Below are 23,546 nucleotides of genomic sequence, written 5' to 3' on the forward strand. Positions count from 1 at the left end.
AATATACTCAGATTTAGGTGCACAGAATTATCTAATAACAGTTAGATACTGTCTAAATTTATCGTGAATAGAATCTGTGTACCTCCATCGTCACATAAATTCGGCGAAATATGAATCGAAAATGGCGTTTGTGGTACCGAACTGGTGATGACATTTTTTTATAAAGTCCCTTTTTATGACTGCCCACATACCTTCGATCTTATTGACCAGAAGTAAAAGTAACCTTACCAGCCGGTATCTAACGAAGAACTAATGGACCTCTGAAATTACGTATACCGTTGAACATTAATAACGCTAAAATCTAAACCGTTGAGAATCACGATTGGGTTTCAACATCGCCCAGCTTGGCGATCAACCGCGATCACAACTTGGCGAGAATCAAGGGGCACCCTCAAATATAGTCTACCCGACGTTAATTTTTGTAGCGATATAGAAATAGAAATTGATACCATAAAAAAATTATAGAGAAATAGATACCATAAAAAATTAATTCGTTTTCGTGTTCTTTTCATGTATTTAAAGCAACTTTTGTATGCTTTTACAATTTCTGAGGCCTTTTTTTAAGAAAAAAAAACAAGTCTCCACCTGATAGTTATATTATAGGTTAGGTTACCATAGCAAAGTTACATCTTCAAACATCCTCAAGAGCTATAACACATCTGCAGCAGAACTGGATATGAAGACAAAATTGCAGGACAGAAACACTTTAATTGTCCACTAATCTTCAGATTTCCTGCTATGTTTTAAAAAACTTTATTTGTGGAAACCTTTAGCGCGGCGGACAGCTGGCCGCCTTTGCGGCTAGTAATAAATAAATGCTCTCTATATTTCGGAATGAAAAAGAAATTTAAGCTTTAAGCTTTGTGTTTATGTGGAATAAATGCCATTGAAGTATTTTCCGAAAGAACCTCTCTTTTGAAAAGTGCGAAGCATTTATTTTTTAATAACTGAAAATAATATTTTTCTAGCTTTTAAAATTTTCAAAGAAAATGTCAAGATGATAAGGATGTAATAATAATCACTATATTAGTTTCATATTGAACTATTTTGTAAATTTTATATAGTATTGCAGCTTAAATTATAAGTGTAATTTAAAAAATATAATTATTTTCTTTTATTTTTATTATTATATTTTATTTTTAATTATATTTTATTATTATTTATTATTACTGAGTAGCTTGAATTTCGTGTACACTCTAAATAACTCTCTGTTCACATTTGGATTGTAATAGGGGGAATCACAACTAGTAAAAACAGAACGACTTTTTCAATGAATTTTGAAATTTATATAAAACGCATCCTGTTTTTATCTATTGCCGAAGTGAGCCAATCTCTAAATTCTGTTACATCCAATAACGTACCATTATTTAAATAATCAATTATCAACTATAGAGCAAATTAACTTAGAGTAGATATTCTTATCAATAGAGATGAAGGAACTGCATTATAAAATCCACGAAACTTTCTTCGCTGTTAATGAAATCATGCCTTGGGAATGGCACCGAGAGAACATCTCTTTACATTAAAGAAATTACTTCCTTCCCCTTACTGAGAAGAATTTTGTCAAAACATTAGGGTAAATTCGACATATCAATAAATATAATTGAGTAACAGCTAAGATGAAATAATTAAAAAGCGTGGATAAATGAGATATCAATAATTTCCAATTATCGAAACCAGAAGCTTTAGTCATAAATGAGAGCACTAACTCCTGTACCATCCTGTCATGCAGTTGAATTGGTTTTTTAAATTTAAAAAAAAAATTTAGAATGCTCTAAGATGACACATAAGTGAAGGAAGCAGTGCTTCACCAAATACTTTTTGGAAAGGAAAAATAAAATACAATAGCTACACAATGTAACAATCCTTGCATATAGTTCGGTCCATTTTTTTTAAAAGTTGGTTGATATTGTTTCCTTCAAGACTAAAACTTTGCTTCTAAGTATCTCAGCAATGTATTTTTTCCGCTTTCAACTCAGCTCTCAATATTTTTTAAAAAAAATTCCTTTAAATAATTCTTTTTTTGGAAAGTGAATCTGAATTCTTCTCCATGACCGTGTTAGTAGCGATCGATTGGAGCTAACCACCCAAGAAGAAATTGTGTGCGTTGTACGTACTTAATTGGATTTATGTGTGTCAGCCTCGTGCATCCATGGTCACCTTCAAAAGGAAGTTCACCCACTTCGCACCCCATAGAACGGAATTTTCGTGTTATTCATGGCGAATCACCCCTTATTAGAAAAGCGTACGAATCCCAGTGGCACAGATTTAATTTCGAATGGGTGGTAGGGTGCTTCCATTTCATTTTTTCCCTCCCCACCTTTTGGTCCGTTGTTAAATGTGATTGAAAAGTCAGCGGAGTCGTCGCTGGACAAAAGATGGGGATGCCAGTGGAGCTTAAAATTTATGCACCACACTAACACGATTGCATGGTGTTTGTGTGTGAATCTATGTTCTTAGACACCCCCTATTCCATCCTCACAGTGACGTCATTCAGACTTCCACGGAGTGTTTTGTTTCCGTGGTTGGTGCAGCGTCATGGTTTTGCATATTAATAGTATTGGAAAAATCGAAGTGCAGTGGTAGTCATCATATATCGAGTTAAAAATATAGCTTTTCAGGAAATGAAGTCATTTTTTTATTACTATGGTACTGACTTCTTTTTTCAACTTTTGAGGCAAAATGTTATGGTGTTGGGTCCTAGTTTTATTTTTTTTTCAGTTGTGCAAATGTTGGTGACATAGAATGTCAAGTCATAATGTATTTCATGCAATTCAATTTAGGGAAATGGTTGGTAGCTTTCACACAGCAAAATAGTATTTCTCTCTTTTATTTAATCGAGGAGGACTATTTACTTTACGAGGGTTGCTATTTATATTTCTGGCCTAATAATGAAAAAACAAATATGTAGGATCGAAATTGGTTTTATTGTTTTTCAAAATATTCTCCATGATGATCAATACACTTTTGCATGCGTTTGAACCAATTTTCAAAGCACTTTTTCCAGTCCGATTGAGGTAACTCCAAAACATGCGTTTTGAATGCATCAACCGCTTCTTCGGGGGTCGAAAATCGTTGTCCACGTAATTTATTTTTGATGTGTGGGAATAAGAAGAAGTCATTGGGTGCCAAATCAGGGCTGTACGGCGGATGACCCATCAGTTCGATCTTTCGCTCCGTCAGAAATGCCTTTGTTTGAGTCGATGTGTGAGAGCTCGCATTGTCATGATGAAGAATGATTCGCCTGTTCTTCTGCTTTTTTCGAATTTCTCCGATGACTTCTGGCAAACAAATGGTCGTGTACCATTCAGAATTGACCGTCCTGCGTTGCTCTAACGCCACTGTTGCCACATGACCGTTAATGCCGAAGAAACAGGCAATCATTTGTTTCGATGTGCTTCTTCCTCGAACAACTTTTGTTGGTTTTGCCTCGTCTTGGAAGACCCATACAGTTGATTGCTGTTTTGTTTCCGGCTCATATGCATAGATCCATGATTCGTCACCTGTGTAGATGTTATACACAGCCTTTGATGTACCTTGAACGTATTTTTCCAACATTTCCTTGCACCAATCGACACGAGCCTTTTTTTGAGCGTTTGTCAGATTATGCGGGATCCAACGCGAACAAATTTTTTTTACGCTCAAATGTTCATGCAATATTTTATTGATGCTAGTCATACTAATGTCCAAAGACGCCTCTATCTCACGGTATGTCACATGACGATCTTGCTTTATCAGTTCACGCACAGCATCGATCTTTTCTGGCACAACAACGGATTTTGGACGACCTGCACGGGATTCGTCCTGGATCGAACATCGACCACGATTAAATTCGTTATACCAATTTTTTACAGTGCTGTAGGATGGCGCTTTATCGCTGAATAAAGAATTAAGTTCATCGAAGCACTCTTGTCTTGACAATCCACGTCGAAAGTTATGAAAAATAATGGCACGAAAATGTTCACGATTCAATTCCATTTTTTGAAAGAGAAGAACTTTTCAATTTACTGTCAACAACACAAATGAAGCTATAATGGTAAATCGTCTGCTGAATTTATGTTTAAAAATATCAAACTTTCGATTAAAATCGTCTGCGGTCGCCTAGCAACACTTACTGTTGCCAAGGCCAGAAATATAAATAGCAACCCTCGTATTTAATTGCCTTCATGAGATGCAGATTTAGTGATGAAATGAGATGCCCATTTTCGTAAAATTGACATTCATTAGTTGGTACGTTGTTTTTCACACGGCAAAACGGTTGTTCTCTTTTTTATTTTTTTCAGAAACACTATTTATATTATCTAGAGACGCAAATTTTACTGAAATTGACCATCATTGGGGGGTTTTGCGTTTCAATGGTTGCGTTTGAAGTCAATTCACAAAAAAAGGAAATTTCAGAATCGTACATAGGCATTAACAACTTCGAAAATATTTGAGAGAAAATTTTATAATCAAAACTAATCTCTATTTCCGTTGTGTAAGAATAAAATAACATCAATCTCTTAAACTCGATTCGAAAGTGATGGAAATTCCATCTTTAGTTCGTCCATCACTGGGAGTATTTATGTCTGCAATGGGTAATGCATACCCCAATCTGGTTAATTAGGAAACTACCACAAATGGGTTTCGAACTTGTAATGCTTGAATAAGAAGTTATCCTGGCTTTTGCCATTAAAAATTCCAGCAAACTTGAAGTCATACAGGAAAAATAGTTTAAAAGTGTAGCGAATTAATGCCTTCATTTCTTTGAAAAGTAAGTTGCTACATAAGAAAATGGGAAGAATAATGCAGCCTGGAGGAAAAAAAATAATTATATAAAAATAAAATCTTACTTTTCGTATGAAAGCTTTTAAAAACTGTACTATTGTATGAGATTTATAAAACCGAGCTGTCACAAGAAAGAAAAATTGTAAAGTGTTAAAAAGAAATGAGGTACGAATAGCAACGAAGACATAAAGAACTCTACAGAAACGACGCGTTGAGATTATGCATTTTATAACAGTAAAATATAAATTAAGCTAAATTTTCTGTCTAAAATCTGTTTTTTAGGTAAGAGATGGAATCATTTTTAAGCAATATTTGTTTATTGTTTGTAGCTCATTCAGTTAAATATCAATAGGCATAATGACCCTGCTTTAATTTCCTATAACAATTAAATTGAAAGGTCAATATCAATACTTTTTAGAAAAAATATATTTTATTTTGAAATCACAAATTGATAAAATAAAAAAAAATTTCACTTGATAATTATTTTTATTTTAATGTTTTAAAAGAAAAATTAATTTTTGATTTCCTATCCTTCCTCGAAAAACAAAATTTCTCTTAAATGATTCAACAAATTAAAAAATATTATTGGAAATATAATTTTTGGTGAACATTCCATTCCATTAATATTTTCACGTGGATCTACTTTCTAACTTTAACAGTGCATATTTCCGAAAAACCGAATTTGAAATAAACTGCATTAAGAATAATATAAAGATTCTTTATTAGAAATAATAATTTTTTATACATTTCGTCAAGCAGCCGGCATTATTTAGTGAATATGCTACAGCTGCTACAGTAACGTTAACAACCAGATTTATTATCACGATCTGTAACAAAAAAGAATCAAACAATTGAAACATTTTTTTGTTTCTCCTTGTGTTTTTCGGCTTCTTTTTCTTCACCAAATCATCTTAATGCTTGTGACATAATACTTATAGGGACGACCGTGAACCTGTTTTTTAATTGTTCTTCTTCTTGTGCTTTCTTCAGTCTATTGGTTCACCGCACAATAATTACTCTACTGTCTCAAAAGAAAAAACACATGCTTCTGGATTTCGTAACAGTTCGGTTATAACGTTTATCTTTTTTTATTAAAAAAAAGTTAAGGTACCGCAATAATTGCTAGTTTAACTATTTTTCTAGTATCTCTCAAGCTTTTGAGATGATGTATTAAATTAATTATTTAAAAAAACCTCCATATAAGATGTTTTTTGAAAGTAAGGCACAATTAGAGCGACAAAGGATTTTATTCTTTCGATCATTAAGCTAATGTGTGCTTGACTTTGAAAACAACAAAACATTCATAATTAATTACCGTGATCTGAAAAAAATCGTAAGATCACGGTTTATGAACGTGTTGTTACACAACTATACATTTGAAACAATGTTTATGTTGCGGTGTTTTTTTTTTTATAACGTTTCACAATGCTTTTTATTTATGGATTCACCTCAGGGTAAAATCTAGTTTTAAATTCACGTAAAATGAGAGAAACTGACCTCTTTGTGGATTGAAAACACCTGCAAATTGTATTTCGGCCCCAAAGAGATCAGTTTGATTTCAGAAATCAGCTCTTGAGGAAAACTGAATAGTTGAGGTAAGATGGAACTTTAATAATTTTTAATTGGATTAAATTAAAAATCAAGTGTAAAAAGCTTTCAAAATTTTCAATTTCTTCAAGTGACGCTATTGATAAAATTTTTTTCCCTTGTCCATAAAACGATAACATTTAGAAATATTGCCATACTTTGAATCTACTATTGTCTAACTCAAATGTGATTAGTTAAAACATTATTGATATTACAGTCTTGAAATTGGAAAAATTTTAAGAATATTAAAAAAGAAACTGCGAAGAAAAAATTCAATGTGTAATTTAGCAAATAGTTTTTTTTTTATTAATGAAAATTTGGAGCAAATGAAAAGTTTTGTTGATTTTGAATTGGTGTAAAAAAAGTTGAAAGTTGTTTGTTAGATATATAAATAAGAAAAAAATTCACGAATTATTTTTTTTTACCAGATTCGGAATTCGGACCTTAAAGCAGATCATAATAATAATAAAATTTTGTTAAATATATTTACATTTTATACAGTAATAATAAAAGTTTAAATAAATTACGAAAATTTCTCGTTGTCAATTAAAATAATTGTGAAAAATATATTTATCCTACTTTTAAAATGAACTCTTGTAATAACATTAAAAAAATACATACCAGTAGAATGAAAGAGAGGTAATATAATAATAATAATATAATAATAATATAATAATAATAGNTTAGAATCGAACCTGGGTCATATAATAATATAATAATAACCACCGCTAAGGGACAGACACTTTGTTAGTCCGAGTTTCATACGAAGAATATTCGGTAATAAATAAATGAGATTTTCACAAACAATAAATACCCACGCTAATAATTTAGGTTGGTTTTTAAAAATACTTATTATAGAGAGTAAAAACCAGATGAAAGATAAGATACATATCTATACTCGTTTAGAATAAATTGTGGTCTTACATTAAAGCAATAATACTCAGCTTTTTAAGACTTTAAACCGTAATTGTTATCTTCTAAGACAACTTTCCGTCATGGAACTCCACTAATATAGTTGCTTCTATCTCATCATAGTTTGGTCAGGAGAGCAGTCCAAAGTTTGGTTAAATTTATTTTTTGCGTATGGCACCATATCTCTAGAAATTTTTAAATGAATTTAAAAATGTTTGGTCATAATTACAAAAATTTGTTTATCCAAGATAATTCTATGCAAAATTTAACTTTTAGTAACTATTTATTATTTTTCATTATTTTATTTAATAATAGTCTAAAATTTTTTTAATTGTTGGGTATAAGACGTTTTATTGCATTTTTAAAGATGTCATTTTACATAGCAAAATATAAAATTTAAGCGAAATCGGTCTCATAGTTCCTAAAAAGCGTATTTTGTAAATACGCTTTCATTAAATTTTGATTTCTCAGGAACTATTTCACCGATTTCGCTCAAATTTTGCAATGTAAAACTACATTCCTTAAAAAGATTTTTAAAAAAATTACATACCTTGCAATTCAAAATTCTTTCGAACCATTATTAAATAAATAATAAAGGATAATGAATATTTACTAAAAGTTATAACTTTCATGGAATTATCTTTGGTAAACGAATTTTACAATTGTATGTAATACTTTTTCAATTCGCTTAAGAAGCTCTCGAGATATGGAGAAATACGCAAGAAATAAAACTAACTTTAAAGGGTGCAAACTTTGGACCGGTCTCCAAACCAAGCTATGAGGACCATATTTCCCAGATTGCGGCTACCCCCTATATTTTGAAAATTGAAAATCCAAATCCATCCAAAGAAGGTATGTTCATTCACAGAAAGTACTTTTTTGTGTCGGATTTCTTAACTTAAAATATCGTCTGCACTTGTTAATTAACCTATTTCAGATTACCTCCTCGAATCATTAAGATTGAGTCCTAGAACCTGTAGATCTGATCATTAGATCAAAAGTTATTCAGGGTGGCCCGTTTTTTATTTCGCTCACTGTACTTCCTAAGAAGGCTTCAGGTTGCTCACAATTTGCTATTGTCTAAAAGATTACCTTTTAATATTATGTTTAAAATCCATGCATGTTCACTGAAACTTGTTGACTCTTCTAAAGGGCACCAAATGCCTGGGACCCCGAGATATGTAAATCGGGCCCTGGTTGCATAAAAAAGTTTAATAAAGCCTGCTGTCTATATCTTAAATAAGGCAAATTTGTATCCCTTTATATACAAATATTGTTGTAAATTTTTTTTTAATAATTGTTTTACTATAATCTATATATAAAAATCCTATTTAAAAATATTGTAAAAAATTGAAAATTATTAAGATTTTATGTTTGACTGGTTACTACTATAGATTATCATCTGAGTTGCCTCAATTATTTTTTAAAACTTTCTCCCGCACTATTGGAAACAAAAAGGCATTTTTTAGTTTTTTTCTTCTTTCAGTATATTTCTGTGAATATTATTTTTAATCTTCTTTACGTTAATTCTTTTTTTGATTAAATTTTATTTTATTAGTATATTGTTCATTATTAGACTATTATTGAACTTAAATTTTCTTTAGATGTTTGCCCTGGATCAAACATGAAAAGTACATAAAATAGCGGAAGCATTTCATCAGAAAAAAATGGTGATTTTGTCAAGTGATTCACCCTTGGATTCACCCATCTCCGTGAATAAAAGAGAATTTGTTCATCTCCCCCCCCCCCCCCCCCCCCCGTATGTCCGTCGGAATTCTAAGGACACCGTACATGTCGACACCTGCGAGTCCGACATACCTTTCATTCCATGTCGAAGGTGGCATGTTATGAAGCGTGTGGCAAGGAAATATCCTCATAATAACTCCATACGCTAGCCACCACCGCCTTGTAAATGTGTACATACGTAAGAAACAGTTGCAACGAGAGAAAAAAAAATGCTGGGGGTTAAAATTGTAGGGAAGGAAAATATCAAAACAAGTTAAAAGTGAAGGACAGGACATAAAGACTGTAGGGGAGGGGAGCACTTATTAAGAGGAGGGTAAGGGGGCTCGCCCAAATCACAGTCTCAAGACCTTTCATTACAGCAGGGATCTCATTTTGTAGCACTGAGGAATGTCTCTTGCAGGTGGTTCGTCACCCATAATTGGCCACACCTCGGGCCACCACCACATGAAACCATGACGTTTATTTTTATTATTTAATCACCATTTTTTTTTCTTCTTTACTTGTCTCGTGGTCTAATTCGAAAAAAAAAATTACTTTCAGACATGGGTTAACTACATCTCACTCTTCAATCCAAAACGTTTTGGTGAATATACAACAAAATTGTAGTTATTAGTTGAATGTATAGATTTAGCAAAATAAAGCAACGCGATGGATTAAAACGAAAATGTAAGAATGCATATTAGGAATACATGAACTGATGATTAAACAAAAACTAATTGAGTGGTATAGTAGTTCAAAATAAAAAAAATTGTTGTTGTTATTGCAATTCCAAAACTTTTTCTCGATTTATATTTCTTAATTTTTGTCTACAATTATCTATCATTATAAAAAATAATTTTTGTGATTTATTGTTTGTTTTATTATTTATTTTTATTAAAAAACATTTCTATTGAAATAAACGTCGCACTTCTAATGTTTATTTGTATTTTTATAATTGTTGGCATAAATTAAAAGCATAGTGGTGCTTATTTCTATAAATTGTGCTTTTTACTTGAATATTATTGATTTAAGTTGCTTAGTTGTTAGTTAAAAAAGCACAGAATTTGAAGTATTTTAAGAAAAAAAAATCCTTCACTTTGTCCTTGAATCAATGAAACTTCTTCTCAATGAAGCCTACTTATCACAATTTGTTAAAATGGCGACTTATTTCTCACAACCTTCTAAGATATGATACAATAGTCACTTTAAGTTATGCTCGTCTTTTTTTATTTTTTGTCTATTAGAAGAAATGATGCATGATTTTATTTCATTTTATAACCGGCGTTGAACTATCAATGTTCAATTCAATAGCTTTGTAATTTTGAACCCAACCCAGAAGACAAAGGAACTCCTCGATCAAGCATTGAAACAAACTAGGGAGGACATTTTGTGACAACTTACCCACATTTACGTTACATGAAGAGGGAAACCGCGAAAACCTCCCACGGTTAGTCCACCAGCAAGGGGATTATTACCCCTGATCTGTCTATTACTGAGGGTAGTTTTTGTTAGAACTGTGGTCAGTGCAAACCGGGAGCAGAATTCGAATCGACCCGCCAACGTTAGAATCGAACCTGGGTCATCTCATTGAAAAGTGAGCTGTCTATCTCTTGAGCCACTATTGATTGATAAATGAAGTGTGATAAAAATTTACTTGTGGTCATTATTTTATTACCATTTTGTTCATTTTTGTGACGTCTTCTAGTGCATTTTTTCTCAACTACCGGTCCGTAGGCTGCAAACAACTATTTACAAGTCCACAGAAAGAATCTATATTAGGTAGATCTCAATGTAAAAAGTAATGGGTAGCTAAGCTTTCTTACCTATCAGACATATTTTCACTTATAAAAGAATTAAAACTAAGCCTTTAAAGCAAAAGCAATATAGTATTCAACTTATTAAAAAATATATAGTTTTGGTACAAATGTAAACAAGATATCAACTTTGAAATATTTCCTTCTTTCTGTCACTTTATAAATGCTGAAGACATTATTATGAAATTTTAGAGTATAATTTCGGAACCCAACCTTCGCCGGAAGAGTATGTACGTGTAGGGAATTTGTGGACCAAAAATACATTCATTGAAAATCAAAGTAACAGTTTTACTATCTCAAAAGGAGAACTTAGTTAAATATGAATGAAGAGAGTTCAATACTATCTATTACTATTATACTCTAAAGATAACATTGAGCTATCTTCAGATAAAGGATTAAAGCCACAATTCAATTCAATGAACATCGGACATATTTATGCATCCGTTCTGGATAAATACTATAAAAGAATAACTCCACCTTTATTAAAAAATAACTAATTTTTTTTTTATTGTCTTTTTCTTCAACTTGTATGTGGGAAACTACATTTTCATTTATGAATGTTATAAAAACAATACATCGAAATCGACTTAATCTTGCTCTTGCGTTACGTGTAGCTGTAACAGGCTTGAAACTTGATTTACTTGTATACTTTAGCTACCTAGACATAGTTACATAACTCGGTTCCGCCATTTTGTTATTTGAATAGCAAAATTTATATTTATGTACTAAAATTAATGTAAGTTTTATTTATATTTAAATAGGTTTAGGCTCAAAATATTTTTCCCTTTAGAGAGTATGGGAATGATCACTAACAAACTTGTCAAATATTGTTTAAATCCCACAATTTTTTAAATACAAGAGTCATGTCAATAGCCCAAATTGCCAACTTTACCGGTCCGTGATAAAACACTGAAATATAAGTCCTTCGAGTAAATTTAGTGAATTTCAAATAGCTCAATTCTTCGTAAATATGCATTTGTGTTTTTTATATTATTTAATTGTTGTAGATAAAATCATATATACATTCAAAGATTACAAATAACTAATAATCTTAAAACTAATAATGTCTGGGTATTAAGAGTTTATTTATAACTATACTGAGAAAAAAAGTCTGGTAAAATTACCTTACTGTATGTTAATAAAAATTTTTGATAATTAAAAAAAAAAAAAAAAAAAAGGCACCATAATTTTTGTTAATTTTAATATACAGTGTTTAAACAATTCATTTGGTAATTTTTTCGTTCAAGTGGTAATGGTTTACCGAAAATTCTGGTTTTCGAAATTATAGTTCCTATTATCACAAATTTAGTAAAATATACAAAACTGGAAGTAAATTTAATGGTTTTTATGCCATGCTTTATGGTATCATGATGAAATGACCAAATTTTATCATATATACTACCAACAGCGTGGTAATAAAACCATATTTTATTGTTAATTTTACCAAATGTCATTACTAAAGTGCTTCGGTAAAAATGATCGAACATTTTGATGTTCCCATACTGCCAGAAACACAACAAATTTCCCCATATGCAGGTAGTTTTGACCATACTTTTATTTTCTCTATGGATATTGAGAATATAGCTTTTTAAATTTAGTTTATACCAATCAATAAGTTGTAATAAAATCGCCACATATAGGTAACTTTCAATTACTTTTAACGCCAAGCGAAGGATAAATGGATAAGTTACAATCCTACAAAACTCTCGTAAATTCTGTCTCTTATCACAATTTGTTAAAATGACGGCTTATTTCTCACAACCTTCTATGATATCAATTAACTTTTCCCGATAGCGTGAATTATATAGTCGGTTCAGTGAATGATCGGCACTTTTAGTTTTGCGCGACAATTTTTATTTTATTTTGTGTATCATAAGAAATGATAAATGATTGTGATGAAAATGTTCTTGTGCCCATTATTTTATTGCCATTTTGTTCATTTTTCGCGACGTCCTCTAGTGCATTCCAAGTGGCTATCCTTCAGGGCTCAAAGCGGCGTTCGATACTTAGGGTAATAAACCGCCAATTTTTCATGTCGTCATTACAAGGAAATCAAGGAAGCAGGAATTTATACCTGGGTGTTTTGTTACAGCTTTTCTTCCTTTTTTTTTTCCTCAGTGACAAATATTAAGTGTCTCGGTCCATTGGATGAAGAATTCCGAATATTCCGTGCAACGAGATAGGCGCTATTAATGACATTCTTTAAATGTCATCTTCTTTTCATCTTTATTACATGGGGTGAGCAGATATCAATAACGAAGAAGTAAAGTTAAATGCCTTATGAGGTAAATTTTGTCAAGAATGGTAGTTATTATTTTAGTTTTAAGTACATCAAGAGTTAAGGTACCATAGTACGAGTACGAGATTGATTTAAACATAAGAGTGTATCGTAAAAAAAAATTTTTTGTAATAAAACTATTTTGAAAAAATTACAATGAGTAACCCTCCTTAATTAAGTAATCCTCAATATATGATAGTATTTAAATAGGTTTTGGACTAAGTTTAATTTGCGTGAAAATACTAGGTGGACCCGAAAGTAATGTCGTTTCGGCGCGTTAAATATTCGTTAGTCTTAAAAACTAATTCATTTTCTTCCATCCATTTTTATTCATTTTCGATCCGGCATTGAAAGGTCGTTGCTAACAAGGGTGAATACATTGTTGATTAAAAAAAAATCTTGATAACAAATATCAAATGCACCGAAACGACATTACTTTCCGGTCCCCCTAATAGATATAACTTACTTGTCAATCCCTGACTAAGTCTATCTTTGATAAACTTAGAGGATAAAGCTTGATCGTTCACTTATTTGATTTGAAAATTTCGTCTTCTTGCATACTTTGATATTACGTCAAATTATATAATCATATATCAATGATACAATTTGGTTTAGGTATATAAATTTCTAATCTAACATGTGTTATTATAGTGACGATAATTTCGGCTTTTAAAATACATGAACTCAAAAACTTATAAATGTATCCTGATGTATAATTTTTAAGTCGAAACGTAGCTGAGCAAAAGTTAAAAAATATATATATAATTTGTTCAATATTTAAATATTAAACGTCATAAGATTTCAATTCTATCTCAAACTAAGTCAAAAACCGCAAACTATACAAAATGTAAAATAATGTTTAAATTATTTCTTATAAATTACATTAATTAATGTTTCGAATATTTTCTAGTATTAACTTTTGTAATCATACGTATGTTACCTTCAATTTTTTTTCCTAGACACGAAAAATACAGTAAATATACCTATATTCAAAAGACAGAATTGGAATCTCTACCTCAAAATTTGTTACAAATCCTTTTTTCTATTTCTGTATCTTTCTATTTTCTTTTCTGTAAAATTTCTTATTGATAAGGGTAATTTTGAAATCAACACCTCAAATGCATGCAGATAAATTAACAAAATAATCATTAATAATGTCTCAATATCGAGTTGTAAAAATTTAATTGATTCTTCAGTTGAAGGAGAAAAAAAAATGGCGATTTGACGAGATTGTATCTTGTTTATAGAGGCAATTATTTTACTTGTAATCCAAAGTCGAGATACTTTTTCTATCAACTAAAATGCAGTTGGGAGAGAAATTATCGACCGTGGTTCGATACTCCCGGCACGTTACACAGAAAGTAAAATCCGAAATTATCTGGAAGTAGAGAATCAAAAAATTGCGCGGCAATTACCAGAAAGTACGATCTGCCGAAGCCCGAAGCCAAAGTGAGTGAAAAAGTCTCATTCGGGGTGGGTTGCTCGATTAAATTACAGCGAAAGCGTGGTTTTCGAATTTGGCTAATAGACCCGCTGAAAACACACTGCCCTTGTTGAGGCAAGGAATGCCACCCCAAATTATCCGCCTTACCTTCTCATTCCTACTATAAACATCACGTTTTGGTGGGCTCGAGGCGTCACAATTGTACCGCCTCTACGGGGAGACCATCATTATTGTGGAACTTTTTTTTATTATTATTATTTGTTACTCTTGTATTTTATACTTTTTGTAAGCGTCAAGCACGCGTCTTCAATGCTTATTTGAATGCTAAACCCATCGTATTGAGTGTTAGTATATTCTTTTATGTTAGATAGTTGATTTTTATTAAAGTTATATAAAAAAAATTATGAAATTTTATTTTACTTCATATTATTTTTTTAAAAAAAATCAGTTATAACTTACTCTATTTATCGTCTAAAAGGTGTCCCCAGTTTACACATTTTTAAAGATAAATCCGAGTAAACACTATTCATTAGTTTTTGAGTAATATAAAATAAATCCAATTTAAAATTAATAAAATAAAAATAGATCTACGTTAGAATAGCGTTTTGTAGTCAGAATCTACTTCCTTCATCTATCAGGTTAACCTATGGGGAATTATAATGATACCAATTCCATGCTTTTTAGATCACTAATTAATATTTTAATTTTTTTTGCTTCGTTTCATTCATTTAATGTATTTAATTAAAATTACAAAATTTTTATATTTTAAGGATTTTGCATGTTTTTTCAACTTTTGTCTGGGTTCACCAAAGCCTTCTGTGGTAGCTTTGGGAAAAAAACTAGTCTTAAAGAATTAAAATTTGGTTACTTGGTGTCATGAACTAATTTTAATGTATAAACTGAAATCAAAATGTTCCGAAATTTTAATTAGTTAGTCAAGAAACAGGGAATTGATCTGACATTGTAAAAAATCCCGGATCAAATTACGGAAGAAAAAAATACTTTGTACACTCTGAGTGCAGCATTCGCAAATCTATTTTGCCGTAAAATCCATTTTGACCGTAAAATTTTATACCACATTTTTTGCAGCAATATTTATTTAATTACAGTGATATAATATGATGGAAAAAAAGTGTCTACAGCATATGTAATTTTGTAGAATTCTGGGTAGAATTTACGTTTTTAAGAAATAAGCTTTTGAAGGTAATAAATTAAAACCAATTTATGTTATTATGCTTAGACTTCTTTCAATGTCGAAATACCTTATTTCTCACTTTATTTCTGTAAAAGTATTTTCCTTACAAGGTACTTGGATTAGCCGGAAAAACAACTAAAGGGACAATTCGTATAGCCCTAAATCTAGAATTTTCTTTTGTATTTAATTAGGAACTGTCTCGACGATAATTAATAAATAATATGTAAATCATTTTATCTTAAGCTTTGTTTTATTACATAAAAACTCTAAAAATAAGGTCGAAGTCTTAGCAATAAGCAAATAATGTCACGTGTTTTTTTTTTCTTCATAATATTTGTAACTATGTTAACAGATTTAACTGGAACTGTTCTTTGAGAAATTTGTCTGATTATTATTTTTGAGAAATTTGTTTGATTATTATTTTTGAAAAATTGAGATTATTATTTTTGCGAAATAGTAATAATAATAATTATTATTATTTTTTTTTTTTGGATTTAAGTAGGAGTAGTTGAGGGTTGCTCATAAATTTCAGAATTGTATATTTATATGGAAAGTGGTTTTTATTAATATAATTTAAATTTTTTAAAATTTAATGAATATTATTGTAATATAGTTCATGCAAAGATATTTAGCAATGTATGTTAATAGGAGATAAATATACAGAAACTTCTTTAACGTTTATTGAGAAAAGATATGGCCAAAACTACCAAAATATATTAAAATTCACCGCGTTTTTCATTCTATGGGAACACTAAAAGGCTCGACAATTTTTACTGAAACACTTTTCTAAATATTTTGCTAAAATTAATAATAAAATATTCTTTTATACTATGTGATAAAATTCGGTAAATATGGTAAAATTTATTATGTTATCATGATAGCTCAGAGCATGGCACTAACAACTATTTATTTGGTTTAAATTACTTAACAATCTTGTACTTTTTACTAAATGCGGGGTAATAAGAACTAATCATTTTGTAAACCAGAATTTCCAGTTAATCGTTACCATATTTACGGAAATGTTACCAAATGAATGGTTCAAATTTCATACATTTTGGTTTTATTAACCAGAGCTATTATTTTTTTTTTTTACCGGACATATCAATACCATTCAGTACGGTAATTTAACTAGCAATTTTTTTACATCTTAATAATGGATAATTGATCTTATTTTCTCTATCTTAGATTTTTCATTGTTCGAAAGACATTCTTAAATTGAAATAAAATTGTTTAACTTGTTTAATTTATTTATTATTATTAATTTATGTATTATTTATGTTTAATTCATTTAATTATTATTTATTTATTTATTCTTATAAATTATTTGATCGGTTTTTTTCATATAAACTTCAAACTTTGTTGTAAAAATTGTAATTTATTATATTAAGAGATAGTTTCAATTGTTTGATTAGAGTTTAAAATTTTTGTATAAAACATTTAGTTAAACTTTATTATTTTAAAAATTCGTTTTTTATTACAGGAAAATTTAAATAATGTATCATAATCAATACTCAGTATGCCAATTAGAATAAAGGAATATTCAAACCAGGTGAGTTGCTTTATAAACTATTACAAATTGTTTTGTCATGAATAATTGAGTAAATAAAAATTTCGATACTAAAATTTTATTTAAAATTTAAATTTTCCGCTGTTTGGAATTTTTTTTTGTATAATTGTAGTAATTATACATTTATTTTAGTAACAAATATTTATTGAAAAAAATTTCCTTAAACTTTAACAAGAAATTTAATCGTTTACAGGATAATTCCGTTTTGGAAGTATTTGTGGAAATATAATTAAAATATCAAGAATTATTCTTTATATTGTACAATTCTTAGTATTTTTCTTATAGCATTTTTTATTTTTTTCTCAATATGTAATTGAGTTCACACACACACACACGCACGCACCCTTCCATTTCATCTTTCATAAAAAAAAAGTTTGTATTGTTTTCAAGATGCAATAAATGTTGGAGCATTATAAATAAATATGTCAGGATAAAATATTTTTTTAAAATTATTTTTATTTATAGTGCTTGTACCTAATTCTCACGTGTACCATCTTAAAACTTAACACAACAATACATAAAAAGAAGAAAACTTTCTTTTGAGAGTTCTAATCAGAATAAAAGTTTGCACCGCTTTTTCATTTTCGAATCGCTTCCTCTCGGGAGTATTTAGCACACCATAATTTCAGTCATTTTCTCCGCAAAAAGATAACTTACAACCTTAAACTTCCCAAACGCCTCGACGATTTTCTCCAAAACACAACAGGCCTTCTTGCCAAACAACATTTCCACTAATAACATGTACAAGCCCCAAAGAGCGACCACGGAAAATGATCATTATTTGCATCAAGTCTCAATTTTCAGTTCAAGCGCTTTTTCTCTCTATATATATACTCTCCTCACCCCCTCGACATCTCGCCAACTGAAGAGGGGTGGTGGCGGTAAATTGCGCCACTATTAAGGGATTTTCATACCATCTGTCGAAGGAAGACTATTATCATTATTACAAAGCCGTGGGCTGTGAAAATTGAGATCCATTTTTCAACTCGACTGGAAAACCATTGCAATGGAAGGTCTGAAGACCGATTAACAGATCTTCTAATAGTAGATAAATTTGGAGGATAAATCCCCATAATGCCTCAAGTATGTTGCCCACAAAGTATCTTTTATTCGTTTTCCACTCTTTGGAGTTTGAGATATTTATTCTTTTTGTCATAAAGCCGAAACATGTTCGTTGTTATTCAGAGGAGTTAAAAAAGAAATGCACAATTTTGATAATGTCGTAAATTAATGTTTTGAATTGTAAAAGCTTTACACTGCATAGAATTTTTTTTAACACTTCGATAAAATGCTCTGTGAAGGGTTACTTGCAGATCGAAAAAAGATTCTACTTTCAATATTAACTTAAGAAGATTTATTTGAACGTAATTACCATTTTTATTTAATAACTAAGTAGTTTTTTTTCTCCATTTTATTTATTAAAGTGTGTTCCATTGCGCCAAGTTAGCAAGTTTCAATCATGCAAGCATTTTTAAAAATAATTCTTAGTTCCTAAAATATGTATTTTCATTTAGATATTAATATCTTCGTTAATTATATTAAAATTGATAATATTATTTTCAATGTTTAATTTATAAGAATGTTAGATCAATCAAGTAGTTGAAATTAGATTAATGTCAATGATGGAATATAGACCATCTATGCGATTCGCTATTCACGCACTACCAAACGACCCATATTCGAATCGCGACGATGGCTGTTCGATTCTTATACTGTTCTCGACCGCAGTGCTGACATCAAATATAAGGCTGATTATGGGTTAAAATTTCTTTATTATATATCTTATCTATTTTCATTATATATCTTATCTATTTTCATTATATATCTTATCTATTTTCATTATTTTCTTTTTCATGAATCGCAAATGAATGCGGGTTATTTTTACTTAAAAAGTTCTTCGTGAAAAGTAGTTTACTCCCCACAATTGTTCGAGAATGTTCTATTCATTAATTTTTTTTTTTTATCTTATGGATTGGGTTCAAAGTTGCAACGCTACTGATTCTCCAATCCACTTTGAATCGAATCGACTCATCAACACAGATAAAAAAAATTTGTTCTAACCTTTAAAATCATTTATACACAACAAATATAATTATAATATTTGCAAAAGAAAATTTAAATATCTGATATTCTATGGCATAGACTCTCAGCTTATAGCATTTTGATTTTACGGCCTTATTCTACTTAGAAAAATTTAATGGGTAACATGGATTGAATTATTATTTATTCATAGGGTTGGAAAAAAAACTTCATATACATTTATATTTCACTTTCTTATCAATCATCATGGTACACGAACTTACTTGAGGGATTTTGTTAGAACTCATCCTATATCAGGGGTCAGGGGTAATTTCTGTCACAATTTTGAAGTTATATTATCAATAATTTTTCATAAATCTATACAACTTTTACCAGCATCAGTTAAATTTGCTCTTAGTATTGACAAGAAAAATTGTGTACTAAAAACTTCACCAACTGTTCTTGCCCCCTTTAATAGTGTACTAAAAGCAATTTTTTTAAAATAATAATTTTGGCAATATAAAAATAAAGATAAGTCTGTCAAATATTGAAAAGTATAATGCGACATTTACTAAAGTTTTAAGTTTAGTTATTATTAAAAAAAACTGCAAAGAGATCAATACGCCATCACTACCTTAAAGCAACACAGAAATTTAGCTGAATTATTCAGATTTCGCTGAAACAGAGGGGGGTTAAAAAAGAACAGAAACTAATGTGTCCCATCCATTTTATATCATTGACAGTGTTTATTGTCATGAAGGATGAAAACCTTCCTTTTGTAAGAAAAACAGATCAAATGAATGAATACCATCTCCTTCTTTCCACAAATCTCAAAACCCAACAAACTATTATTTCCTTTTTTTAGATCTCTCAAATATTTTCTCCCATCTTCCTTCAGAGGCAACCTATAAAAATTCAGATTAAGGAAGTAGATAAAGCAACAACAACAGTAAAGAAAAAAAATATATCTAAAATGACAAAGAAGAAGAATTTGATTAATGATTTTATATTCCCCTTTTTTCGTTTCCTAATCTAACCTCTCACGCCATTTTTCACAGCTCGTCCTTCCTTCTAGAAGTATATCAACCACCAATGGGAGAAAGAGCGTAGACGCAAGCTTATTATGCAAATTAGGGTTGGTTGGGGCAGCCTTCAACGCTTGCCGAACCCAACATCCATCTCCTTCGTGCCACAGCTGACACAATTCCGGGTAGAACTCTGCCGTTTTCTTCCTTGGTAAACCTAAAATGGGCAAGTTTTGGCGCGAACTCCTATGGCGCCAGTTATTATATGATCTTAGAATTAGATTTCATTGGAAATAGTTTACTGTATACAGAAAAGACCTAACGTTTATATCACGGTGAATATCATGTAATTTTACAAGAATACACTCGAAGAAATCTTTTGGAAAAACATTCACTTTAAATTTTGTGTCATTTGCGTGTGAATTATGGAATTACTTAATGCTAGTTTTAACAGATATTCATTTAAAAACAATTGTTAAACTACTGTATATTGGCGCCAGTTATTAAGTGATCTTAGAATTTATTTCCATGGAAATAGTTAATTAAAAGTCCTAATCTTCAAACGACCTGGAAAATTATGCAATTTTACAAGAATATAGATATCAAGAATTCTTTTGGAATAGCATTTACCTTAAACTTTGTATTATAAATTTCTGAATTATGGAATTACTTAAAGATAGATTTAACAGATATTTATTTAAAAACAATTGTTAAATTATTGTATATTGTTTTTTTTTTTCTGTTTTTTTTTTCTTCTGATTTTTTTTAAAAAGTAGTTTTTATGTAAAGTTTACGATTAAATGATTATTTAGATAACAGTTACAAACACAAATAAATTTTTTAAATATTTTGACTTATTAAAATTTTTTTCACCTTACATTTTTTATTATTAATTTATTAATTATGGAATTACTTAAGACCAATTTTAACATATGTTTATTTAAAAATTGTTAAATTATTTTTCTTCATTGTATTTTGCCAAAGTTTAATAATAAATGATTGTTTAGACATCAATTAAAAACAATCAATTAATTTAAGACATTTTCAGAAATTTCTCAATTCTACAGTGCAATTGAAAAAAGAGCGTAAATTCTTCTCAGTAGATTTCGTGAGAAGTGACATGAAAACTATTTTCTTTCTATTGATAATGGTATGACCGCTAAAATAGAATTTTTTAAAAAAATTTATATATTGAAATATAATTTTGAAAAAAAAAACTCTTTTGCAATAAGTAGCTTATTATGCAAAAATACCAAATATATAAAAATCTCACTTTTGAATTTTTCGTCGCTTACCTTGGATTAGGCGTCGCTTGGATTAGGGATAAATCAGAATCACAAGGGATTGAAAGTAAAACTTTCCCCTGTAGAATTATCACTCATATCTCCAAAAATAATGTGCAAATATTGAGAAGCGGCAGTCAGATGACGCCGACAGTATGTCACAATAACGTGAGTGTAAGAGAGGGGTATAAAAGAAATGGTAGCAAAGAAGTAAAGCTGTATGCAACCGTTCTTTAAGTCGCTCAGTGCCATAACTAAATAATTATGACACAGAGAGAACTCATGTGGATATTTTTTTACGTGGTGAAATTATAGGCCACCTGAAATGTAACGTACTCATAGTGAAGTACAAAGTATCGGAAGGACTTGGAATTGCCCTTAGTGACGTCTCTAGGTTTTTGCAACAATTCCAATGAGATGATGGGAATGTCAGTACTGGTCTCCCCCCCCCCTCCTAGTTACAACGTCGAATGAAAATCGGTATTTGGAAGAAACTGCCAAAAGAAGCAGACGAAGCACAGTATACGTCTTGTAAACTATCTGCAGACACGTGTAACACAGTTTGGAAAATATTGGCCCATAAGCTTGCAGGCCAATAAAATGTGTTCCACTCATGGCAATTCACTGTCGTCAGTGATTAGTCTGGAGTAGAGAACATGTGACTTGTGTGATGTTTTCCGACGAGTCCAGGTTTAACTTATAGTCTGATTCATGACGGACTTTCATATGGAGAACGCCAGTTATCCATTACCACCAAGACAACATCATTGAATGACACCTTCATGGTGGTGCAAGAATGCTAGTTTGAAAATTATACTAGGCTCCGGAATATATTTGCATGTTTAGTTAAGAACTATGACAGGTCAAATTTATCGGAACATCATTCTAGAACAACGTGTACGTTTCTTTAGAGATGCCATTGGCGCAGAATGAATTTTTATGCGTGGCAACGCTCGTTCTCACCCAGCAAACCTAGTAAACGAATGCATTTAATCTGAGGATGTCACCTGTATAAAATGACCAGTATTCTCACCTGACTTGAATCAGATAGTGCATGTGATGGACATGCTTGGCCGTCGAGTTGCAGCCTGCTAACTATCTCCTACATGTGTACCAGAACTTCGGAAGGCATTGCTTGCTCAGTGGAGTAATCTTCCCTAAGATGAATTCGACAATTTGCCTACGCGTAGTAAGGACAGTATTTCATCGCTTGGGAGACATACAATATATTAACAATCATACAAACCATGCAATATTACATTTTTGTAAATGAGATATGTCTTATAACTGAGCCAGTGAGCGAAAATCGTAGTTTTTGTGAACTATAAAAATGCACCATATTTTTCGTTCTTTATCTAAAAGGACTTCACAAATAAGTCACGTTTTTTTTCTGAATCTTTATTTGCCAGATCTGGAATGATCCTAATTTATGGACATAAGCGTTGTTTTTGTGAAAGTTTAATAAGTTGTTAAAAATTAATCATAAATAATTAAAGTTAAATCAATAAATAATCATTTGTATTATCAATTAAATCAGTCAATAATCATTTGTATAAAAAGTTACTATATAAAGTTGAATATACATAATTGCTTTTCTTATATAAACCTAATCAATCTTTGTTTTTATCAAATGTATAAATATTTTAAGAAGATGGAATGGGTATAACCCATTTTTTATCAAATTTAATAATTTCTTTATCCAACCATTCTTTTTTAATAATTTCTTTGCAATGGTATGCTACTTAGCATTTACCATTATTTCAAACTTTTCAGATAAAGAAATATACTGTTCTCCAATTTAAAATCAAATGATAACCCTCAAGATTATTTTTAAAATGTTGTATTCTTCGTTATAAACATTTTAGAGATTCTAAGCCATTCATTTCCACTTCTTCCAATTCAACGGTTCTAGCAACTGTGCTATGCATAA

The 23,546-nt window shown here is 30.4% G+C and overlaps 1 protein-coding gene across 6 annotated transcripts in view; it reads left to right on the forward strand.

The window, feature by feature from the left end:
• Window positions 1–23,546, forward strand: part of LOC107447961 (silk gland factor 3) — a 463,042-nt gene that overhangs the window by 285,276 nt on the left and 154,220 nt on the right. For all 6 annotated transcript variants that reach the window (XR_011638030.1, XR_001584597.3, XM_071187006.1 and 3 more), the window contains one exon: window positions 17,203–17,271. The gene's annotated coding sequence lies outside the window, so the exon portion shown is untranslated. The remainder of the gene's footprint in view (window positions 1–17,202; window positions 17,272–23,546) is intronic.

The sequence above is a fragment of the Parasteatoda tepidariorum genome, chromosome 1 (genome assembly GCF_043381705.1).
Source record: "Parasteatoda tepidariorum isolate YZ-2023 chromosome 1, CAS_Ptep_4.0, whole genome shotgun sequence".
Lineage (NCBI taxonomy): Eukaryota > Metazoa > Arthropoda > Arachnida > Araneae > Theridiidae > Parasteatoda > Parasteatoda tepidariorum.